The sequence below is a fragment of the Dromiciops gliroides genome, chromosome 4, assembly GCF_019393635.1.
Source record: "Dromiciops gliroides isolate mDroGli1 chromosome 4, mDroGli1.pri, whole genome shotgun sequence".
Lineage (NCBI taxonomy): Eukaryota > Metazoa > Chordata > Mammalia > Microbiotheria > Microbiotheriidae > Dromiciops > Dromiciops gliroides.
This window is the reverse complement of record NC_057864.1, coordinates 306067088-306090985: the sequence shown is the minus strand read 5'-3', so window position 1 is coordinate 306090985 and position 23898 is coordinate 306067088. Positions and strand designations below refer to the sequence as shown.

The 23898-nt window shown below is 37.5% G+C and overlaps 1 pseudogene; it reads right to left on the bottom strand.

The window, feature by feature from the left end:
- Window positions 1-9841: 9841 nt before the first annotated feature.
- LOC122755059 lies at window positions 9842-10624 on the bottom strand (annotated as a pseudogene).
- Between the last annotated feature and the right edge of the window lie 13274 nt (window positions 10625-23898).

The following is a 23898-nucleotide window of genomic DNA, read 5'->3' as shown; positions in this document are numbered from 1 at the left end:
GGCATTCCTTTGATTTACAATTCTTAGCCACTACAAAAAGTGCTGCTATAAATATTTTTGTACAAATAGGTCTTTTTCTCTTTTGGGGGATGTCTTTGGGATATAAATCTAGCAGTGGTATTGATGGATCAAAGGATATGCACAATTCTATAGCCCTTTAGCCATACTTACAAACTGCTTGAAGAATTCTTTTTGAAGGTGCATGAAAAAATGTCCTTGTCTTAGGTACCATAGATTCTATTAATTGCCTTTAATATAGTGAGCATAGGCCAATGGTTACACAGGGTAAGGGTATTTGCTCACACTCTATCAAGGAGACACCATCGACATCTCACATATGCTGTCCATGAAGATGTTCATAACCTGTATAGGGAGACATCTTCAACAACATCCTTCATGCTTATTAACCCAGATCATAGGACATATGTACAAAATAATATGATTTGAGAGATTTCCCCTGAGATTGAACCTAGTAAGTATAAACCCAGAGCTGTGATTATATATGCTTTCTCTGAGACTATAGTTATACAAGATTACACATTAAAGAAATTTCAGAAATTGGAAATGTTTCTTTTGGGGGAAAGGGTGATATAAAGGAGGAAGGTGATTTTCTTCTTCAGGATATCAGAGAATCATAGACTTAGAAGGGACTTTAGAGATACCCAAGGTTCTATTCAATGAAGAAATCCACTCCTTGTGTAAGGCTGCCTCTGTCCACCCCCCCCCCAACATATTCTAATTTGGCTTCCCCAGCTAGATTGTAAGGTCCCTGAGGGCAAGGACTATGTTAAAAAATTCACAACCCCCCACAGTATTCGGTATGGCCCTGCAAGCGGACACACAATGAATACATGATATATTGAAAAGAATAATCTCCTAACAATCCATTAGAAAAAGCTAATTTTATAAATTAATATATGGTTTCAAAGTGTTCATTTTCATCCCCTATATACAATTAGTGTCATTGTCTGAGAGCCAAGTAGGTACTGAACTTCTGTGGTTGCCATCTAGCCTGAGTATATTAAAATATTATACATAAAAATTAATGAATTCCCAATAAGCTGATACAAGATAAATTCCAAAATAACAAAGGTAATCTCAAAAAAGGAAGGGGGGTAAAGGGAGAAATTTGCCAATTCAGTAAGAATGCAGAGATTTTAAAGGTTAAAAGATTAAAAGGCGGCATAGGAGCAGCTAGGTGGCACAGTGGAAAAAGCACCAGCCCTGGATTCAGGAGGACCTGAGTTCAAATCTGGCCTCAGACACTTGACAGCTGTGTGACCCTGGACAAGTCACTTAACCCCAATTGCCTCACCAAAAAAAAAAAAACCAACCAAACCCCAAAATATTTAAGATATTTATGAGATGCAATATCCAACAAGGAACATGATATGATATGAGAGGATGGCCAGTTAGAGGACCAACAGAGAGCAGCCCAGAGAGACCTAGGTGATGAATGAATGAAAAAGCATTTATTAGATGTTGGGTGATTCTTCAAACCAAAGGTCCTAAGTTCCTCTCATTAAATAATTTGTCTCACCTTGGTCCATTTGACTGGAGGTCAACATATCAAGAGGAAAGGCTAGAACATAAAAGTTTAATCAGCAACAGCTGATGCTCAGTTGCCAGGTCCCAAACAAAGGGATATATAGCTTATACAGTATATAGTGTTTTACAAAGCCAAACGGTGACATAGTATGGCAAATAAAAGATTCAATTACAAAGTAAGGCATTTGGGGGATTGAGTAATCAAGACAGTTTCCCAGGCAATTTTGGGGAGAATGTATTAACCTTGGGGTCTCAGGAATTACTAAACATAGGTTTGTTTCAGTGGGATGTTTTCCCTATAGTTAATCTTATCAGAATATCCTGATAGGGCAGAAAATCTCTAAGACAGTGGACGTATCGTTCAAGAAAGAATCTGGCAGGCTCCTACTATGATTGAACAAAATACAACCTGAGGGCATTTATATAACCCAGTAGCTCCATTTTCTAGATCTCTAAGCTTTCTTTTTCAGGGGAGATGTTTCCTCCAAATTTACAGTTTACTTCTTCCACAAAGTTTATTGTGTTCTGAGCACTGCGGGGTCGGGGTGGGGTGAAGATGGGGAGATACAAAACCAAAAGCAAATTCAGTCCTTGCACTTAAGGAAGTTATAGTCTAATAATGAGAGAGAACCTATACCCAGGAGACATGACTGGGAAGTAATATTTTGGTTGGAAGGTAAAGAAGTGGAGTCAGAGTTAGGGAAGACTTACATACCCTATCCAGGGACAATTGATTTAATTATGGTCAGTCAGTCCATAATTGTTTATTAAGTACCTATTATAGGTCAGACACTGTGCTAAATCCTGGGGATACAAAGAAAAGCAAAAGAAAATCATTGTGCTTTTGGAGTTTATAGTCTAATGAAGAAAGACAATACAGAAAAGGAAATTGAAAAGTAGGTGGGGGTGGTTGGGAGAGGTTACCTGGCCAGGGCATGATAAGAGCAACCTCGTAGGAAGTGCTAAGATGGCTTCTCTGGGTACCCTCCTTAAATGGACAATCTGGGAAGAGTTCTCCACTGTCCACCTTTCACCTTCTTTAGTAACTTGGCCTGGCTATGGTTTATTATGCATTTTCTTCAGGGCCAGGAACCTTAGTTAACCATAGCATTTCTTATTTATTCATTCATTCATCCATCCATCCATCCATCCATCCATCCATCTATCCATTGATTGATTGATTGCAGGGCAATGAGGGTTAAGTGACTTGCCCAGGGTCACACAGATAAGTGAGTGTCAAGTGTCTGAAGCTGGATTTGAACTCAGGACGTCCTGCATTCAGGGCCGGTGCTTTATCTACTGCACCACCTAGCTGCCCCCCATAGCATTTCTTCAGAGTAGAAATCATTCTATTTCTAACTATTGTGGCTCATGGCATCAAATGGAGAACTTCATTAGTTTAAAAGCCATGGTATGAAATATATAAGAGAATTGGATCTGGAATGCAGTGGTTTAGATTTGAATCCTGGCTCTGGCTCTATTTCTAGTTGTGTGACTTTGGAAAAATCACTTCAGTTCTCTGAGCTTCAATTTCCTCATCTATAAAATAAAAGAATCTGACACAATGACCTGTAAGGTCTTTTCCAGGTATAAATCTCATGCTGATAAGGTATCATGATTTAGTTAATAACTAATATTTATGAATCAGTTTATAGTTTACAAAGAGTATTCCTCACAACAACCCTATGAGGTAGATAGGATGAATATTTTTATCCCCATTTTACAGATAGGGAAACTGAGGCACAGAGAGATTAAATAGCTTGCCCATGACTATACAAGTTGTGAGTAGCAGAGCTAGAACTCAAAAAGAGAGGTCTTCTGACTCTTAAGTCTGGTGCTTTTTTTCCTGGTCTTCACAGAATCTTATAGTTGAACTGGATCAGGAAATTCCTCTTGAGATTGAAGGGAAGAAAACAAATGAAGCTCACATCAGATGGACTTGATTTCAACAAGGTAAGAGGCAAAGTAAACTTTAATTTAATGAGTTGAAATAAAGATGTTATTCCATATGAATGTCTGTATATGTGTATATAATGAATTTACATATACATTACAAATATATGTATATATGTATATGCATAATATGTACACAAATCAGATGCATATATGCAAGCACACATGCACATATATGCATGGATCATACACTGGCATAGATCTTAATTTTTTCTTTTTTTAGTTTGTAACTCAAATTTTATCAGTGTGAGGAGCTCCTTGTATAGATCTGCATCTCTTCAGTAATTCCATTATTAGAATGTAGGTTCCTTCAGAGCAGGGATTGTCTTTGTATCTGTATCTTCCATTCCTGGCACTATGCTTGGTATGCCATATATACTTAATAATTACTCACTCATTTATAGTTAAATGGGTCCCTGAAAGTTAATGTGATTTGCCCATGATTATACAGCTAGTTTGTGTTAGATTTTGTTGTTGTTCAGTCATGTCTGACTCTTTGTGACCCCATTTGGTGTTTTCTTGGCAAAGATACTGGAGTGGATTGCCATTTCCCTCTCCAGCTCATTTTACAGATGAGGAAATAAGGCAAACAGGGTTAAATAACTTACCCAGGATCACATAGCTAGTAAGTGTCTGATGTCAGGTTTGAATTCATGAAGATGAGTTTTCTTCATTCTAAGCCCAGAGCTCTAATTCACTTCACTACCTAGCTACCCCTTTTGTGTCAGAAGCAAGACTTAAAGCCAGGTCTTCTTTACTCTAAGGCTATCTCTCTATCCACTGGTCAGTCAGTCAATAAGCATTATTAAGGACTTATTTTGTGTTAGGGATTGTGATAAGCACTGGGGATATAGAGAAAGGCAAACGATAGTCACTTTTTTTTTTTTTTTAAGGAGCTCACAGTCTAACGGGGGAGACAACAAGCAAATATGCATCAACAGATAAATTGGAAATAATCAATGAAGAGAAAACCCTAGAATTAAGGGGGATCGGGAAAGGCTTTCTGTGGAAGGTTGAATTTTATCTTGGACTTGAAAGAAGCCAAGGAAACCAGGAGACAGAGATGAAGAAGCATCCTATATACATATATGCATAAGAATGTTTGTGTCTGTATGTTTTATATATACATCTTATATACATAAGATGCATACACACACACACACACATATATACACACAGACACATACATATATACACATATACATGTAGCTTTTGCTTTGACCACATTTTATAACTTGGTGCTTTGGTGGGGGGGGCTTTTTTTTGGTTTTGTTTTCTATATCCTTTTTTAAGCTCAAAAATATTGATCATTTTGAGTGTCAGTTCTTAAATATTTAAAATATAATCTTTCCCTAACTTTCAAATAGCATAACTTCTTTTAAAAATTATGTCAAAGCAGGTGCAGCATAGTGTTGACTTGGTTTTCAAAAGGGATGATGATGTAGCACGTTTTCCTAAGAGAGCTGTGAACACTTCAAATGCTCCTGCCAAATTAATTCTAGAATGGAAATATACCACTAGAAGAACTCAAACATTCTGTTGAGGTCTGCAAGAATCTGGCATAACTGCTAAGGCCAAAATAGTAGAGCAATGTGAAATCTTCACTATAGATCTTCAACTTGAGAATCCTTATAATAACAAAAAGAAATAGAATCTAATGAGCATTACTTATAAGATGCAAGAAAAGACCTGGATCTGATCCTTGCCTGAAGGGCTTACAAAATCAAAGGCAGACAAAGTAATTAAAACATAAGAATACTAATTGAGAAGATAAATCTTGGACTCGGTAATTGGCATGTGGCTTGATTTTGAGATTATTCTCCCCTATGTCCCTTCTGTGTAATATCTCTTATTGTTGTGGAGATGATGTTGGGTTCTCTGAGGCTTTGCTAGAGAACTCTAAAGGACCTACTAAGTGGATTGAAGTGAGGGAGGGCTGTGCAAGGTCACCAACCTCACTCTCTCCTCCATAGCTATCTGGATCCATGACTGGAGATGGCACCCAATATTTAAGGCAATTGGGGTTAAGTGACTTGCCCAGGGTCACACAGCCAGTAAGTGTCTGAGGTGAGATTTGAACTCAGGTCCTCCTGACTTCAGGACCAGTGCTCTATCCACTGTGTCACCTAGCTGCCCCCTGATGATGGAGTGTATGTGTGTTGTCTAAAGCCAACCCAGGCTAAATTCAGAGACTTACCACTGCATCGACAGCAGGGATTAAACTTTTTTTGGGGGGGTGGGGTCAACAGCAGCTCTCTAGGCTACCTATAAAATTTTCAGGGAGGTATAGGGAGGGGAGTATCAACTACATTTAGTCAAAAGAGTACTCATACCAACAACAGAACATCACAGATTTCTGGAGTATTAAAGCCAAGAAATTAATTTTCTTCTACTCAAGAAACTCTTGCTTTTGGTACATGCTTACTATATTTAAGTCGACTACTCTGTACAAGGTATAGTATGATGGGTTGTAGGAAGCAACTTTGGGGTATAGTAGATAAAGAGCTGAGTCTGGAGTTAGGAAGACTTGAGTTTAAATCTGGCCCCAGATACTTGCTAGCTATGGGACCCTGGGCAAGTCACTTAACCACTACCTGACTCAGTTTCCCATTCTGTAAAATGGAAATCATAGTAGAGTTGGAGTTGTTGTGGGGATCAAATATGATATTTTGGAAAGCGCTCTGTAAACCTTAAGGTAAAATATGAATACTAGCTTTTATTTTTATAGAAAGATGTGTATAGTTGATACTCTCAAAGAGATAGGAGGGGGGAATAATTCAAATGCACACAAGTCTACCAATCAAGCTAAGATGTGATACTGTCGATGTACTTTAGTTTTTGTGCCATAATAGAACAAGTAATATGTCATACTTCAGAGGTAGGAAAGGTGTTCAGTGGTTGCTTCATCTCCCTGAGGAACTTTTGTGAGTAGAATTTCAGCCATTATTGCATTTTCAGGATCAAAGTGGCAGAAGTCAAACTCTAACCGTAGGGAGTTTCATGTTTGGATCTCTTTTCTGAGTGATCCTTGAACTTCCAGAAGAAGTCTTTTTTCCCCCCACCAAAGCACCTTCTAGAAATCCTCTACATCCTATCATCTCTCACTACAGCTTTTCAAGGATCATGGCTCCAGCGGAACAGAGAAGTGTTTGTTCAAGAGCCTATGTGATAAAAAAATTTACTTAACAATGAGAAAGTAAAAATTGCACTAAAGAAAACAGATGAAGAAAAGCAAAATTAGACCAATTACACACAGAAGAGGTTCATATTGGAGGCAACAAAATTGTGAGGGCATAAAGGAATCGGTTGCCAAGATGTCTGAAAGATGATAAGACATTGACTGCTTGGGTATTGCTGAAAAAAGTTGACTGAGAAAAAATATCACTAATTATGAACCCACATACTTAATTTCCCATCTTTATAGAGTCTTTCTGAGATAAATTTACATATGCATCTTGGAATTCCTTAAAATGAGTTGAGAAGAGACTGGGCAATTTTCACAAATGATACTCTGCAAGAAGCCAGATTTTTATAGTCATACAATTGTCTGAAAGGTGTAGACTAAGGGTCAGCAAACTATAGCTCCAAGGCCAGATCAAGACTGCTGCTTGTTGTTATATGACCCACTAGATGAGATTTGTTTCCATCTGATTTTGTACAGGCAAGCTTCAGTTCATTAGCTATACAAAAACAGGTAGCAGGTCAGATTTGGCTCACAGACCAAATATGTCAGTCACAATTCAGTCTCAAAAGTTCAGGGTCAACCACCCAGAAACATTTGTACTTGGGAGTACAGCTCTGAGCAGAAGAAAGAAGGGCAAATTAAAACTGAAGTTTGCCAATGACTGATAAAGATCATAGAAGATGCCACTATGCCTATGTCAACTATAAAAGATTCTTTGAAAATATAACATGGGGTGGCTAGGTGGCACAGTGGATAGAGCACCAGCCCTGGATTCCGGAGGACCTGAGTTCAAATCTGGCCTCAGACACTTAACACTTACTAGCTATGTGACCCTGGGCAAGTCACTTAACCCCAATTGCCTCACCAAAAAAAATAAAAGAAAAGAAAATATAACAACAAGGGTAATTTTGTTCAACGGCTTTCTGATGATTGATTTAGAGCAAGGCATAAAACAGGGAGATATATGCTTGACAAATTGTTTGCCACAGTCATGGAGAATGTCCAGTGAATAGTCCAAATGGTAGAATGATTATTGTAGATGGTGAAGTCCTTCATATCTTCTTGTTGGTGGATAACATTGTGCTGACTACATAATGCCCAGAATATTGAAGAAAAAAATAAAATATTTGAAAAACATCTAGACTAAGACATGTTGATGGATGGACAAACTACAAGCTGGTCTAATTGTTTATATATCTTGGGGAGAGATTGCAGAGATGATGTCCTGGGCCCAGAGTTGAACAGGAGAAAAATTTGACTTGCCTTTGGGAATTTCATGATACTTTTAATGACCTCCCAAGTTTTTCCCTGAAACAAAAGTCTATTTCTTGAACATCAATGTGCTGGTGATGCTGTGAGTCATGGAATGTCACCAAGAATTTAAGTTGTGGTTCACCCAAAGGAAATTGGAGAAGTATATTGTGGATGTGATTAGGTCCCAGAATATAAGTAAAAAGAGTTGTATAATAGAGGGCTTCTTAAACATTTTCTACTCAGCACCCTTTTTTGTCTGGGAAATTTTTACTCAAGCCTGGGTATATAGGTATATAAAATAGGCATACCTAACCTTTTATGGTTGCCAAATTTTTTATGGCTCTCACATTCAATTACCAGACCCATATGGGGTTTCAACACACAGTTTAAGAAGCTTTGGTATGATACAAGTAGGGTAAATGATATTTATTACCAGAGAGAAATGTGAATGGAAAAGGAGATGAGCCAGCTAAGTAGTGACCTCTGTGCCTGCTCCACTTCTGGTATTGATGTGATATAAGGAGATTGAAAGTCCCCTGGGAGCTGGAACCAAGGAATATCTTAGTTCAAATCTTGATTTAGTCATTTATTAGCTATAACCTGTGCAAGTCAGCCTCAGGTTCTTCATCTGTAAAATGAAGGTAATAATAGCACTCACCTCACAAGGCTGTTGTGCAGATCAAATAAGTACTTTCCAAACTTCACTCTGCTTTATAAATGTTAGCTATTATTAGTATTGACATAATCCTTTCAGACTGATTAAGCACTTAGAAATACCTAGTTATACTTTTAATTGATTATCTGCTCATCTCACTCACCATCAGTTCATGCAAATCCTTCCAGGTTTCTCTGAACTCCTCCTGCTCATCGTTTCTTACAGCACAATAGAATTCCATTACATTAATATACCACAACTTGTTCAGCCATTCCCCAATTGATGGGCAACCCCTCAATTTCCAATTCCTTCCTACCACAAAAAGAGCAGCTATAAATATTTTTGTACATGTGGGTCCTTTTCCCTTTTTTATGATCTCTTTGGGTAAAAGATCCAAAAGTGGTATTGCTGGGTCAAAGGGTATGCACAGCTTTATAGCCCTTTGGACATAATTCCAAATTGCTCTCCAGAATGGTTGGATCAGTTCACAGCTCCACCAACAATGCATTAGTGTTCCAATTTTTCCACATCTTCTCCAATATTTATTATTTTCCTTTTTTGTCATATTAGCCAATATGACAGGTGTCAGGTGGTACCTCAGAGTTGTTTTAATTTGCATCTCTCTAATCAATAGTGATTTAGAGCATTTTTCATATGGCAATAGATAGTTTCGATTTCTTCATCAGAAAACTGCCTGTTCATATGCTTTGACCATTTCTCAATTGGGGAATGATTTGGATTCTTATAAATTTGATTTAGTTCCCTATATATTTTAGAAATGAGGCCTTTATCAGAAGTACTGGCCATAAAAATTGTTTCCCAGCTTTCTGCCTCCCTTCTGATTTTGGATGCATTGCTTCTGTTAGTACAAAACCTTTTTAATTTAATGTAATCAAAATCATCCATTTTGCATTTCATAATATTCTCTATCTCTTGTTTGGTCATAAACTGTTCTCCTTTCCAAAGATCTGAAAGGTAGACAAATTCTTTCTTCTCCTAATTTACCTATGGTATCACCTTTTATGTCTAAATCATGTACCCATTTTGACCTTATTTTAGTATAAGGTGTAAGATGTTGGTCTGTGTCCAATTTCTGCCATACTATCTTCCAGTTTTCCCAGCAGTTTTTGTCAAATACTGAGTTCCTATCCCAGAAGCTGGAGTCTTTGGGTTTATCAAACAGTACATTACTAATGTCATTTACTACTGTGTCTCCTATGCCTAGCCTATTCCATTTATCCTCCACTCTATTTCTTAGCCAGTACCAGGTAGTTTTGCAGGCTGAATCCACTCTTGCAGAGCTTCAATACTATATGTACATCTTGGCCAGAAAATTGTGTCTTTCTCCTGCTAGTAGGCAGACTCCTCCTCTGGGGCTGCCCCAAGGCGGTATCCGCCCCATGCAAATGATTTTGGCTTGCTACTCTCGCAGGGGCTCTTGGCCATTCAATCAACAGCCACTGCTCCCTGTTCCTTGGCACCTTTGAAGAGATCTTCCACCAACTCATTGGGACTTTTCTTTCTTGGGGGTCCAACTATTCGTTGTCCACTTCTCTCCAAGCTTCTGGCATAAAACCTATGACCCTCTTCATCATCTTCATTATATTCTTGGGCATGAACAAGGTCCCTGAATGATGTTACCCTGTTGTCACTGGGAGCTGTGCCTCTGGACACTGAACTGGTTACTGGCTGGGAATGTGAAACAAGGTCTTCATTACCTCCATTCTCTCTCTCTCTCTTTTTTTTTTTTTTTGGTGGGGGCAATTGGGGTTAAGTGACTTGCCCAGGGTCACACAGCTAGTAAGTGTTAAGTGTCTGAGGCCGGATTTGAATTCAGGTACTCCTGAATCCAGGGCCAGTGCTCTATCCACTGCGCCATCTAGCTGCCCCCCCATTACCTCCATTCTCATAAAAGCTGGCCAGGGCAATTTTCACGTCCCATCTGGTCGACTCAAGGAAGAAGCAGCCAGGTCCTCCTCGGCCCAGGTCATGGCCATGAACTCCCTCAGTGCCTCCTGCTGCTCCACCATCTTGTTCCCAGTCAGTTTTCGACTCTTAGTTACTCCCTTGACCTCTTCTCCTTTGGAGGTGTGACTTTCCTTTCAAGCCAGGCTGATTGAAACAGTGGAAAGGAAAATGGTAAAGGCCCTGCCTTAATACTAGGTCGTGTATTTAAGCCATCCCAATCATTGCTTCTCACTCACTGCCTAGAGGAGAGGTCTTTCATTTCCTTTCTCCTCTCCTCTCCTCTCCTCTCCTCTCCTCTCCTCTCCTCTCCTCTCCTCTCCTCTCCTCTCCTCTCCTCTCCTCTCCTCTCCTCTCCTCTCCTCTCCTCTCCTCTCCTCTCCTCTCCTCTCCTCTCCTCTCCTCTCCTCTCCTCTCCTCTCCTCTCCTCTCCTCTCCTCTCCTCTCCTCTCCTCTCCTCTCCTCTCCTTTCCTTTCCTTTCCTTTCCTTTCTTTCATTAAATATTTCCCAATTATATGTAAAAAATTTTAACATTAATTAAAAAAAAAACTTTGAGTCCCAAATTCTCTTTTTTCCCACCTCTCTCCCACCTCTTGAGAAGGCAAGTGATATGGTATGGATTGCACATGTGAAGTCATACATTTCCATATTAGCCATGTTGCAAAAGAAAACATATACACACAAAAACAAGAAAAAAGTTGAAAAATTATGCCTCTATCTTGAGTCAGAGTTCATTGATTCTCTTTCTGGTGGGTGATAGAATTTTTCATCATGGGTCCTTTGGAATGGTCTTGGATCATTGTCTTGATCAGAGTAGTTCACTCTTTCACAATTGATCATCGTTACAACATTGCTGTTACTATATAATGTTCTGTTCTGTTCACTTCACTTTGAATTAGTTCATATGTCATCCTAGGCTTTTCTGAAATCATCAGAAAATCATTGAGCAGAGGTTCTTTTTTTTTTTTTTCGGTGGGGTAATGAGGGTTAAGTGACTTGCCCTGGGTCACACAGCTAGTGTCAAGTGTCTGAGGCTGGACCTGAACTCAGTTCCTTCTGAATCGAGGGCTGGTGCTCCATCCACTGCACTACCTACCTGCCCCCATCAGAGGTTCTTAGACTACAATCAATGAAATAATTTTTTAAAATCACAAAAGTATTTTATTATTTTCTAGTTACATGTAAAGATAGTTTTCAATATTTATTTTTATAAGATTTTGCGTTCCAAATTTTTCTCTCTCTCTCTCCCTTCCCTCCCCCTTCCCCAAGACAGAAAGCAATCTGATATAGGTTATATATGTACAATCACATTTAACATATTTCTGCATTAGTCATCTTGTGAAAGAAGAATAAAACAAAAGGGAAAAACCTAAAAAAAAAAAAACCAACAAAAAAAGTAAAAACAGTATGGTTCAATCTGCTTCCAGATTCCACAGTTCTTTTTTCTGGATGTGGAAAACATTTTCCATCATGAGTCCTTTGGAATTGTCTTGGATCACTGTATTGCTTAGAAGAGTTAAGTCTCACAGTTGATCATTATACAATGTTGCTGTTACTATGTACAATGTTCTCCTGATTATGCTTACTTCACTCAACATCAATCCACTTAAGTCATTCCTGGTTTTTCTGAAATCTGCCTGTTCATTATTTCTTATAGTGCAATAGTATTCCACTACATTCATATACCACAACTTGTTCAGCCATTCCCCAATTGATAGGCATCACCTCAATTTCTAATTCTTTGCCACCATAAAGAGAGCTGCTATAAATATTTTTTGTACATATGGATCTTTCTCCATTTTTATGATCTTTGGGATACAGACCTAGTAGTGATATTATTGGGTCAAAGGGTATACACTTTAGCATCCTTTAACCCTTTGGGCATAGTTCCAAATTTCTCTCCACAATGGTTGCATCAGTTCACAACTTTACCAACAATGCGTTAGTGTTCCAATTTTTCCACATCTTCAATATTTATTATGTTCCTTTTTTTTGTCATATTAGCCAATCTGATAGGTGTGAGGTGGTACCTCAGAGTTGTTTTGATTTGCATTTCTCTAATCAATGGTGATTTAGGGCATTTTTTGATATAGTAATTCATATCTTTTATTTCTTCATCTGAAAACTGCCTGTTCATATCCTTTGACCATTTCTTAACTGGAGAATGACTTGCATTCTTGGGTTTTTTTTTTTTTGGTGAGGCAATTGGGGTTAAGTGACTTGCCCAGGGTCACACAGCTAGTAAGTGTTAAGTGTCTGAGGCCAGATTTGAACTCAGGTCATTCTGAATCCAGGGCCAGTACTCTATCCACTGTGCCATCTAGCTGCCCCGACTTGCATTCTTGTAAATTTGATTTAGTTCCCTACATATTTTAGAAATGAGGCCTTTATCAGAAACACTGGCTATAAAAATTGTTTCCCAGTTTTCTGCTTCCCTTCTAATTTTGGCTTCATTGCTTCTGTTTTTACAAAACCTTTTTAATTTAATGTAATCAAATCATCCATTTTGCATTTAAAAATATTCTGTATCTCTTGTTTGGTCATAAATTATTCTCCTCTTCATAGATCTGAGAGGTAAACTATTCCTTCCTCTTGTAATATACTATGGCATCAACCTTTACGTTTAAATCATATACCTATTTTGACCTTATTTTAGTATACAGTGTAAAATGTTGGTCTATACCTAGTTTCTGCCCTACTATCTTCCAGTTTTCCCAGCAGTTTTTGTCAAATACTGAGTTCTTATATCAGAAGCTGGAGTCTTTGGGTTTATCAAACAGTAGATTACTATAGTCATTTAATACTGTGTCTCCTGTGCCTAGCCTATTCCATTGATCCACCACTCTATTTCTTAGCCAGTACCAAATAGTTTTGATGGCTGCTTCTTTATAGCATAGCTTCAGATTTGGTACAGCTAGCCCACCTTCCTGTGCATTTTTCTTCATTAGTTCTCTTGATATTCTTGACCTTTTGTTCTTCCAGATGAATTTTGTTATTATTTTTTCTAGCTCTATAAAATAATTTTTAGGTTGTCTGATTGGTATGGCACTGGATAAGTAAATTAATTTAGGTAAAATTGTCTTTTTTATTATATTAGGTTGGCCTAACCATGAGCACTTGATATATATCCAATTATTTAGATCTGATTTTATTTGTATAAAAAGCATTTTGTAATTGCATTTGTATAGTTCCTGGGTTTGTCTTAGCAGGTGGACTCCCAAATATTTTATATTATCTATACTTCCTTTAAATGGAATTTCTCTATCTCTTGCTGCTGAGCTTTGTTGGTCATGTATAGAAATGATGATGATTTCTGTGGATTTATTTTATATCCTGCAACTTTGCTAAAGTTGTTCATTGTTTCAAGTAGTTTTTTAGTTGATTCTCTAGGATTCTTTAAGTATACTATCATATCATCTGCAAAGAGGGATAGTTTTGTTTCCTCCTTCCCTATTCTAATTCCTTTAACTCCTTTTTCTTTTCTTGTTGCTAAAGCTAACATTTCTAGTACTATATTAAATAATAGAGGTGATAATGGATGTCCCTGTTTCACCCCTGATCTTATTGGAAATGCCTCTAACTTATCCCCATCACTTATAATGTTTGCTGATGGTTTTAGGTAGATATTTCTTATCATTGTAAGGAAAGCTCCATTTGTTCCTTTGCTCTCTAGTGTTTTAATAGGAATGAATGCTGTATTGTAACAAAAGCTAATCATATGATTTTGGTTAGTTTTGTTATTGATGTTGTTGATTATATTGATAGTTTTCCTAATGTTGAACCAGCAGTGCATTCCTAGTATAAACCCCACCTGGTCATAGTGTATTATCCTGGTAATAAATTGCTGTAATCTCCTCACTAATATTTTGTTTAAAATTTTTGCATCGATATTCATTAGAGAAATTGGTCTATAATTTTCTTTCTGTGTTTTGGCTTTGCCTGTTCATATTTGTGCCATAAAAGGAATTTGGCAGAACTCCTCCACCTATTTTGTCAAATAATTTATATAGTATTGGAATTAATTTTTCTTTAAATGTTCGGTAGAATTCACTTGTAAACCCATCTGGCCCCAGAGATTTTTTATTAGGGAGTTCATTGATTGCTTGTTCAATCTCTTTTTCTAAAATGGGGCTATTCAGGTCTTTATTTCCTCTTCTGTTAAACTGGGCAATTTATATTTTTGTAAATATTTATCCATTTTATTTACATTGTCAAATTTATTGGAATACACTTGGGCAAAATAGCTCCTAATTATTGCTTTAATTTCCACTTTATTGGTGGTGAATTCACCCCTTTCCTTTTAGATACTGGTAATTTGGTTTTTTACTTTCTTTTAAAAAATCCAATTAACCAAAGCTTTATCTATTTTATTGTTTTTTCATAAAACCAGCTCTTAGTTTTTATAGGGATTAATTCTATAGTTTTCTTACTTTCAATTTTATTAATTTCTCCTTTGATATTCAGAATTTCTAATTTAGTATTTAATTGGGGATTTAAAATTTGTTCTTTATCTAGCTTTTTTAGTTGCACAAACAATTTATTGATCTCTTCTTTCTCTATTTTATTAATGTAAGCATATAGAGATATAAAATTACACCTAAAACTGCTTTGGCTGCATCCCGTAAATTTTGGTATGCTGTCTCATCATTGTCATTCTCTTGGGTGAAGTTATTGATTGTTTCTATCATTTGTTGTTTGACCCACTCATTCTTTAGGATGAGATTATTTAGTTTCCAATTAATTTTCAGTCTATACTTCCTTGGCTCTTTGTTACATGTAATTTTTATTGCATCATGATCTGAATAGGATGCATTTACTTTTTCTCCCTTTCTACATTTGACTGTGAAGTTTTTGTGCCCTAATACATGGTCAATTTTTTTGTATGTGCCACATACTGCTGAGAAGAAGAAATATTCCTTTCTACCCCCATTCATTTTTCTCCAGAGGCCTAACTTTTCTAAATCTATTAACTAATTTTATCTAACTTTTCTAAAATTTTATTCACTTATTTAACTTATTTCTTATTTATTTTGTGGTTAGATTTATCTATCTAGTTCTGTGAGGGGAAGTTTAAGACCCTCCACTAGTATAGTTTTGCTATCTATCTCTTCCTGTAACTCATTTAACTTCTCTAAGAATGTGGATGCTATACCATTTGGTGCATATATGTTTAGTATTGATATTACTTCACTATCTATGATATCTTTTAGCAAGATGTTATTTCCTTCTTTATTTCTTTTAATTAGATCTATTTTTACTTTTGCTTTGTCTGAGATAAGGATTGCTATGCCTGCTTTATTTTACTGCAGCTGAAGCATGATATATTCTGTCCCAACCTTTTACCTTTATTCTATGTGTATCTGCTTCAAATGTGTTTATTATAAACAACATATTGTAGGATTCTGATTTTTAATCCACTCTTCTTTTTGTTTCCATTTTATGGTAGAGTTTATCCTGTTTACATTCACAGTTATGATTACTGTGTATCTCTCAAAATCCTATTTATCCCCTTTGTTTGTACTTTATTTTCTTCTTTCACCCTATTCCTCCTCACCAGCATTTTGTTTCTGACCACTTCCTCCCTCAATCTGCCCTCCCTTTTATCAACCCCCTCCCTTTTCTTTCCCCTTTCCTTCCCTGCTTATGCCCTCCCTTCTAGCAATCCCCCCTTTCCCTTTACCCTTTTACTTCCTTTAAGGGTAAGATAAGTTTCTTTATACACACGGATGTATATGTTATTCTCTTCCTGAAAGAAATCTGATAAGAGTAGGGTTGAAACAATGCTCACCCCACCCTTCTTTCCCTCAATTGTAATAGTTTTTTTTTCTACCTCTTCATATGATGTAATTAACCCTATTCCACCTTCCCTTTCCTCTTCTCCCTGTATACTCCTTTTTTAGAACCTCTTAATTTTCTTTATATCATCACATCAAAGTCAATTTAAACCTATACCCTCTATCTATACTCCTATCTGCCCAGGGATACAGTTCTCAGAATGATAAGTATTATCTTCCCATGTAGAGATGTAAACAATTTAACATTATTGAATTACTTTTTCCCCTGTTTACCTTTTTATACTTCTCTTGAGTCCTATATTTGAAGATCAGATTTTCTGTTCAGTTCTGGTATTTTCATTAGGAAACCTCAAAAGTCCCCTATTTCATTGAATGTCCATCTTTTCCCCTGAAAGACAACACTCAATTTTTCTGGGTATAGTTGATTCTTGGTTGCAATCCAAGCTCCTTTGGCTTCTGGAATATCATATTCCAAGCCTTCTGATCCTTTAATGTTGAAGCTGTCAGGTTCTGTGTAATTCTGAATGTGGCTATTTGCAGTATTTTTTCCTTCACCTGATCATCCTGGAATTTTGCTACAATATTCCTTGCAGTTTTCTTTTTGGGCTCTCTTTCAGGAGGTCATTAGTGGAGTCTCTCAATGACTATTTTATCCTGTGATTCTACAATATCAGGATAGTTCTCCTTGATAATTTCCTGGAATATGGTGTCTAGACTTTTTTTTTTTGATCATGGCTTTCAGGTAGTCCAATAATTCTTACATTTTCTCTCCTGGATCTATTTTCCAGGTCAGTTGTCTTTCTGATGAAGTATTTAACATTTTCTTCTATTTTTTCATCTGACCAATTCTAATTTATAAGGCACTATTTTCTTCAGTAAGCTTTTGCACCTACTTTTCCATTTGGACATGTCCCTCCCCCCCCCCCCCAATTTGGCCAATTGTATTTTTTAAGGAGTTGTTTTCTTCAGTCAATTTTTGTGCTTTTTTATGCAATTTTTATGCAAGTTTTCTTGCATAACTCTCATTTCTCTTACTTCTTTTCCCATTTTTCTTCTACCTCTCTCATTTGATTTTTAAAATCCTTTTTGAGCTCTTCCAAGACTTTTTGGTCTTGATACCACTTCATTTTCCCCTTTGAGATTTCACATGTAGGCCTTTTGACATTATTGTCCTCATCTGAGTTTGTGTTTTGGTCTTCCCTGTTGCCATAGAAGCTCTCAAAGTAAGGGTCCTTTTCTGTTTCTTTCTCATACTGTGGACTATTTTTTGACTTTTAAATTTAAGGTCCACTATTGCAAGCTTCTTGTGCTGGGGGATAGGGGCCTGGTCACTGGTTTTCTGCTCTGAGGCCTCTGTGGCTTTCGGATTCTTCACCTCCCTGGGCTTGCTCCCTGTGCTGGGATGGCTTGGCTTAGTCACACCTGTTTTGTGGGTGGTTTTCTAGCTGGCAATTTGCCCTCTCAACCAGGGTTAGTGGCCTGCTACACCACCAGTCTGGTGAGCCAGGACCAAGGTGTCTCAGCTACTAATCTGTGCTGTGGCAGGAACTTCCTGCTGACTTGCCCAGCACTGAGCTGTGCTGAGCTGCCCTGTGCTCTCCTTTTGCCCAAGTGAGACCAACCTTTCTTGAAGTATTCTAAATTATTTCAAGTTGTAAGATTGTGTCTCTGTCTTTTTGTAGGTTCTTTAGTTGCAAAATCCATTTAGAGCCTTGATTTAAAGTTTCTGAGGGAAACTTGGGAGAGCTTAGGCAACTTCCTGGCTTCTCTCTACCATCTTGGCTCTGCCTCCTCTATAAACTTAAGTTTGAAAATGTTTTGATAACTGTATTTTAATATAATTGGTTCCCTTTGTCATCCCATTTGTTTTATTTTATACATTTAAAAACACAATTCTTAGAAGGGATCCATAGGCTTCACCAGATTGCCAAAGGGGTCCATGACACACAAAAAAGGTTAAGAACTCTTCACCTAAAGTGGTCCTAGCTTAGTAAACTTGCTGCCCTAAGAAATTGTAAAAATCCATCAATAATATTCTACTATATCTTTGAACCCTTAGCCACAGATAACATTTTGGGAAAATGCCAGTTTTAAATCTGTTTCTCTACCCTTCTCAGCATAATTACCCCTAACCACAGTATTTGACCACTGCCACACAGAGATTATGGCTAACACTATTAATCACAATTGCCTGCTCAAGTGACAAAGTAAAAAGAAAGGTAAACAAATTTTTAAGAAACTGAGATATAAGGCACATGTCTCTCAAAAAAAGAGAGGGAAGGACAAAAGATAAACAGAAATTTTCCACCTTGGTTTTAGCCCTGCAAAGCAGGATCAACCCAGGCATGCTTCATGTTTCCAGAATCTTGCACTAATGATCTCTCCTGCTGCCATGGAAACTATTTTCTATGGCTTCTTTGCTCTTGACTTAATATTTCTTCTCCTTCCTCTGCTCTCTTGGTTTCCAAATGCTGTTTCTCTTGCTCTTGTGCATCATAACTTCTCTCATCTTGATTTTTCATCCTCCCACCTCCCAATATGTTAGGATGGGAGGGGCTAGTTTATCAGTCAAAGTCAGATTCCACCAGTCCCATAGTCAGCGTGGACGAGAAGAAAGGTGTGGAATTTCTGTCTGAAGCCCATGGGCATCTGTTTTCAGCAATAGAAATATCTACTTAGCAATGCCAAGACAGTGCTACATAATTATCCTTTACAGGATAATTCAGTAGGCATAGATGATTCCTTTCTCAAAGTTCTCCATGAGCACCATCACTTATGTATTTATTTGCTTATATATTTATCTATCTATTTATTTATTCATTAATTCATTTATTTATTTACCTATTCATTTATTTATTTATTTTTAAACACCATAATTTATAAAGCAGTAGTAGAGAGTCTTACTTTATATCTCACTCTTCTCTTCTCCCTAAATTTGCTACACAGCATCCTTTCCTTCCAGACTGAAGAAGAGTCTGAAGCTTCCTGGCATATCTATCATGACCAAGGGTTCGCTGGGCAAGCACTTGAAACACATTGGGGATCAAGATAATGCAGGTGTTCTCCATTATTACTATCAAATTAACTTAGATAGCCTATATATTTGGGAAGGTATGTATAGAGCATTACCTTTTTTTAATCATAAAAGCATTTTATTATTTTCCAGTTACACGTAAAAATAGTTTTCAACATTTGTTTTCATAAGATTTTTAGTTCAAAAATTTTCTCCCACCTTCCCTCCTCCTCAAGACATAAAGCAATTTGGTATAGACTATATATGTACAATCACATTAAACACATTTCTGCATTAGTCATGTTGTGAAAGAAGAATCAGAACAAAAGGGAAAAACCTCGAAAAAGTGAAAAGTAGAAACAGTATGGTTCAATCTGCATTCAGAATTCACAGTTCTTTTTTTCTGAATGTGGAGAACATTATCCATCATAAGTTCTTTGGAATTGTCTTGGGTCATTGCACTGTTGAGAAGAGCCAAATCTATCAGAGGTGATCATCACATAATGTTGCTATTACTGTATACAATGTTCTCCTTGTTCTGCTCTCTTCATTCAGCATCTGTCCACTTAAGTCTTTCCAGGTTTTTCTGAAATCTGCCACAGCATGACCTTTATTTTTTATTTTTGGTGAGGCAGCTGGGGTTAAGTGACTTGCTCAGGGTCACACAGCCAGCAAGTGTTAAGTGTCTGAGGCTGAACCTGAACTCAGGTTCTCCTGAATCCAGGGCCGGTGCTCCATCCACTGCGCCACCCAGCTGCCCCCACAGCATTACCTTTTGAAGAAAAACCATTGCTTATGCCCAACTGTCAGCCCTGATAATGTGTGGACATTGGTCAGTGAGCAGAAAAGGACTAACACTGTAAAAAAAAAGATAAGCCCTGCCTCCATCACTGATGTTGTAAGCTTGGGTTACTACAAAGCCCTAGGTAAATGGAAGCTTACAAAGTAGCCAGTCATCTTCCAGTCACTGTAAAGGCAAAGTTGTTCAGCAGGATGGCAGAGGAAAAGATCAGGGGTGTTACTGGAAACCCATGTCCCAGTGGTATAGAATTCAGTGTTATTAAATAAAACAAATGCCTTTAAGAAGCAAAACAATGGAAAAATCTTGCTGAAACTCCCAACAACTTGAGGCTCCATCCATTTTGTGGGTTCCAATTAAGAATTTTGACTTTCAGGATTTAGTGAGCACTACAAGCAAATGACCTGCAAGCAAAAGCTATGTCATTGACCTGAGTTGCACATATTATATAAGCATTAAAAATAAAATAAAAGGTATATCCTGAATATTTGAAATAACAGTGAAGGCATAATGTATAAAGATGGAATGACTTTCTTTTTTGGTGTATTTTTTGAATGTAAAGTCAGCCTCTTAAAAGATTGTCCCAATTCATAAAACTCAAGGAATGAGCCAAATTACCTTCTTCGATCACCTGAGGAGTTATAAATCACTGTATAAATATTTTGAATTCCTTTTTGTTATTTACAGGAGACCAATAACTTTTAATTTGCATAATACCTTACAATAACCCGTTAAAAACTATAAACAATTTAGCAAGCAATACATCATTTAAATTACTTACTAGGAAAAACCATTCATCCCTTGGAGCCTTATGCTATACTAAAGGAAATGTGATTATAAAATGGCCTTTCTTTGCGTTGGTGGGGTTGCTTTTCCTTTTCTTCTCCTTTCCTCCTCCCAAGGAGTGGCCGCAGATAACATGTCAACTCATTTCTCCCTTAGTAACCTGGTTCTAGATTATATAATCTGTCATAATTTATTCAGTGCATATTTAACAGGAGTAGCCAGCCCATCGATTTCCTGAACATTTGTTAACTTCCTTCTGAAATCAGCTGGATTCTTGTTTTGATATGATAAATTTAAATGATAACACAGTTATGGAGGCAGAAGTACTCCTAGCACCAGTAACAGCGCCTTTGGAGATAAATCTGCCTTTTAAAAAAATAACTAAGTTACACTGGGTACAGATGGCTGAAGAAGGGATTGTAATATTTTTAAGGATGGGTGCCTCAGGCAGAGACACCAGCTCAGGCCTAAGCTCAGATGTGGGAGGGGAATGTCCATCCAGAGTAAGGGAGACTAAGGCCAACCCCCACCCAAACCGTGGCTGAGTGAGGGACTGTCCTCAAACAGGTAGGAAGCTATCCTTGCTTCTCTTCAGCAACTTGAGAGGACATTAAAGGGGCAACAACCATTTTATCTGGAGGAAAGGAAGCAAGGAAATGCCTTGCTAGGTGAATGGTGGATTGAGTGTCCAGAGTCCCAAATATGTAGTCAGAGGACAGACATTTGTTCATATTTTCCCTTTGGCCCTTAATAACTATGTGACTGTGGAACAATTATTCATCTTTTCTGAGGCTCGATTTTTTTTTCTCTTTTGTAAAATGGGAGATAATAGAACTTGTAGTGAATTCAGATCTGACCTCAGAGACTTACTGTGTGACCCCGGGAAAGTCATTTAACCTCTGTCTCAGTTTCCATATCTTTAAAATGGGGATAATAATAACACCTATCTTGTCGTGAGGCTCAAATGAGATGATATTCGTAAAGTGCTTAGGACTTTTGTTAGTGATTATGATTATTATGTCTATTTCCCAGGGTTGTTCTGAAGCTCCAATGAGATGTATGTAGAGCAATTTGCAAACATTAACATGCTATGTAGGGGCGGCTAGGTGGCGCAGTGGATAAAATCACCGACCTGGATTCAGGAGTACCTGAGTTCCTCAGACACTTGACACTTACTAGCTGTGTGACCCTGGGCAAGTCACTTAACCCCCATTGCCCTGAAAAAACAACAACAACAACAACATGCTATGTAAAAGTCAGTTAATATTATTCTGGTAATATCCCTAGACTTCCTATATTATTTCTATAACCGGTAAAGAAGAATATGTGTCTGAAAAATAGGAAACATAATTCTTTCTCAATAAATTATTTTAGAGAGCAGTTTAAAACTAAATATGCCAGAATACCCCTGTCATAGTACTGTTGGAGGAGTTGATACTCAATTTGTGATTTCATTGGTTTGGGTGGGAACTTCTGATGAAAAATCTCCCTCTACCAATGCAAATCAGTATCCATTGCATAAATTATAGTCTTAGAGAGTTTCCTGGGGGCTTTCAGAGGTTAAATGATTTATTCAGGTCACACAACCAGTAAGTATCAGAGACAGGACTTGAACCCAGGTCTCCTGCTTCTCAGACCACCCATCTATCCATTATACCATGTTACCTTTCATACTATTGCACTACAACATAACAGGACATTTATGTAGCACTTGAAAGTTAGTTTACATAAAGTTAGTCTTGGTGGCCTGAGTCCATGGAATGGTTTCAGTAGCACAGTGTTCCTACAAAAACAGCTTGTATGTTATCTGCCAAGGTATCATTATGGCTGATGGCTCTTCCCCCTGGGGTATCTGTTCTTGTCTCTACCTCTGCTACTTGTTGGGGTATCAGCTCCTATCTCAGCAACTCCTACTCTTCTTCTGCTTTGGCACACTGGTGTCAGCATGTTTTCTTCCTGTTGGATGACTTCATATGTTCACAGTCTCTTAGCTGGGAGGGTAGGTACATCAGTCACAGCCATCTCCTTCTACCAGCTCCTAGTTTAGGGCAAATCCTAGGGGAGAGGGAGAGGTGGTATTGGTGGGGAAGGTGGGTGTCAAGAAAAGGCAAAGTACTGGGACGCTTCTGCTTGAAAGCCATCACACATCCATCTCTAGTGCCCCAGTTTTTCTGAAAATACCAATGCAGTATTATATTTCTTCCCAGGGTCATAAATTTCATAGTCCCTTGAAAAATCAGTACACATACATTTGATATCTGCAATTATGCATCACAGCATCAAAATATGCACCAGCCCTTAACAGAATAAGGATGATTAACTCGACAGACCAGATAATCATCTCAAATTCAACAATTCATTCAATAGACATAGTGCAGAATAAAGCATCATTTGGCAGGCTGTTTCAGTGTCTAAATTTAATTTAGGTCTAAATTAAAAGCAGGGTGTATTACATGCCCATAGCCCAGTAGTCCATGCTGATCCACAGGATGCTAGCAAATGTGCATAAAAGAGAAATAAAGCATTAGCAACATCAGTAGGCTTACAGAATAATAAACACACAAGTCATGCATAAATGACACTTTGCGTATAATACAAAAATAAAGTGGAAAATTATATATAAGTAACAGACAAATATATCTACAGTATATACATGACACCAGCACAGGAGTGCTACAGTCCTCTATCAAAACTCTAGTCATGGATTTCTGAACTTGAACTTGTAGCAAATCTAAGCTGGCTATCAGTGATACTGAACCAGGTTTCCTACTCTGTAAATAGATAATTGTTCAATTTCTCTACAACTAGGCATAGGGTAGTTTTACATTAATCTACTAATTTATGTCCCATGAACACCAAGATTTCTTTCCTTCTTTCTTTGGCGGGGCAATGAGAGTTAAGTGACTTGCCCAGGGTCACACAGCTAGTAGGTATCAAGTGTCTGA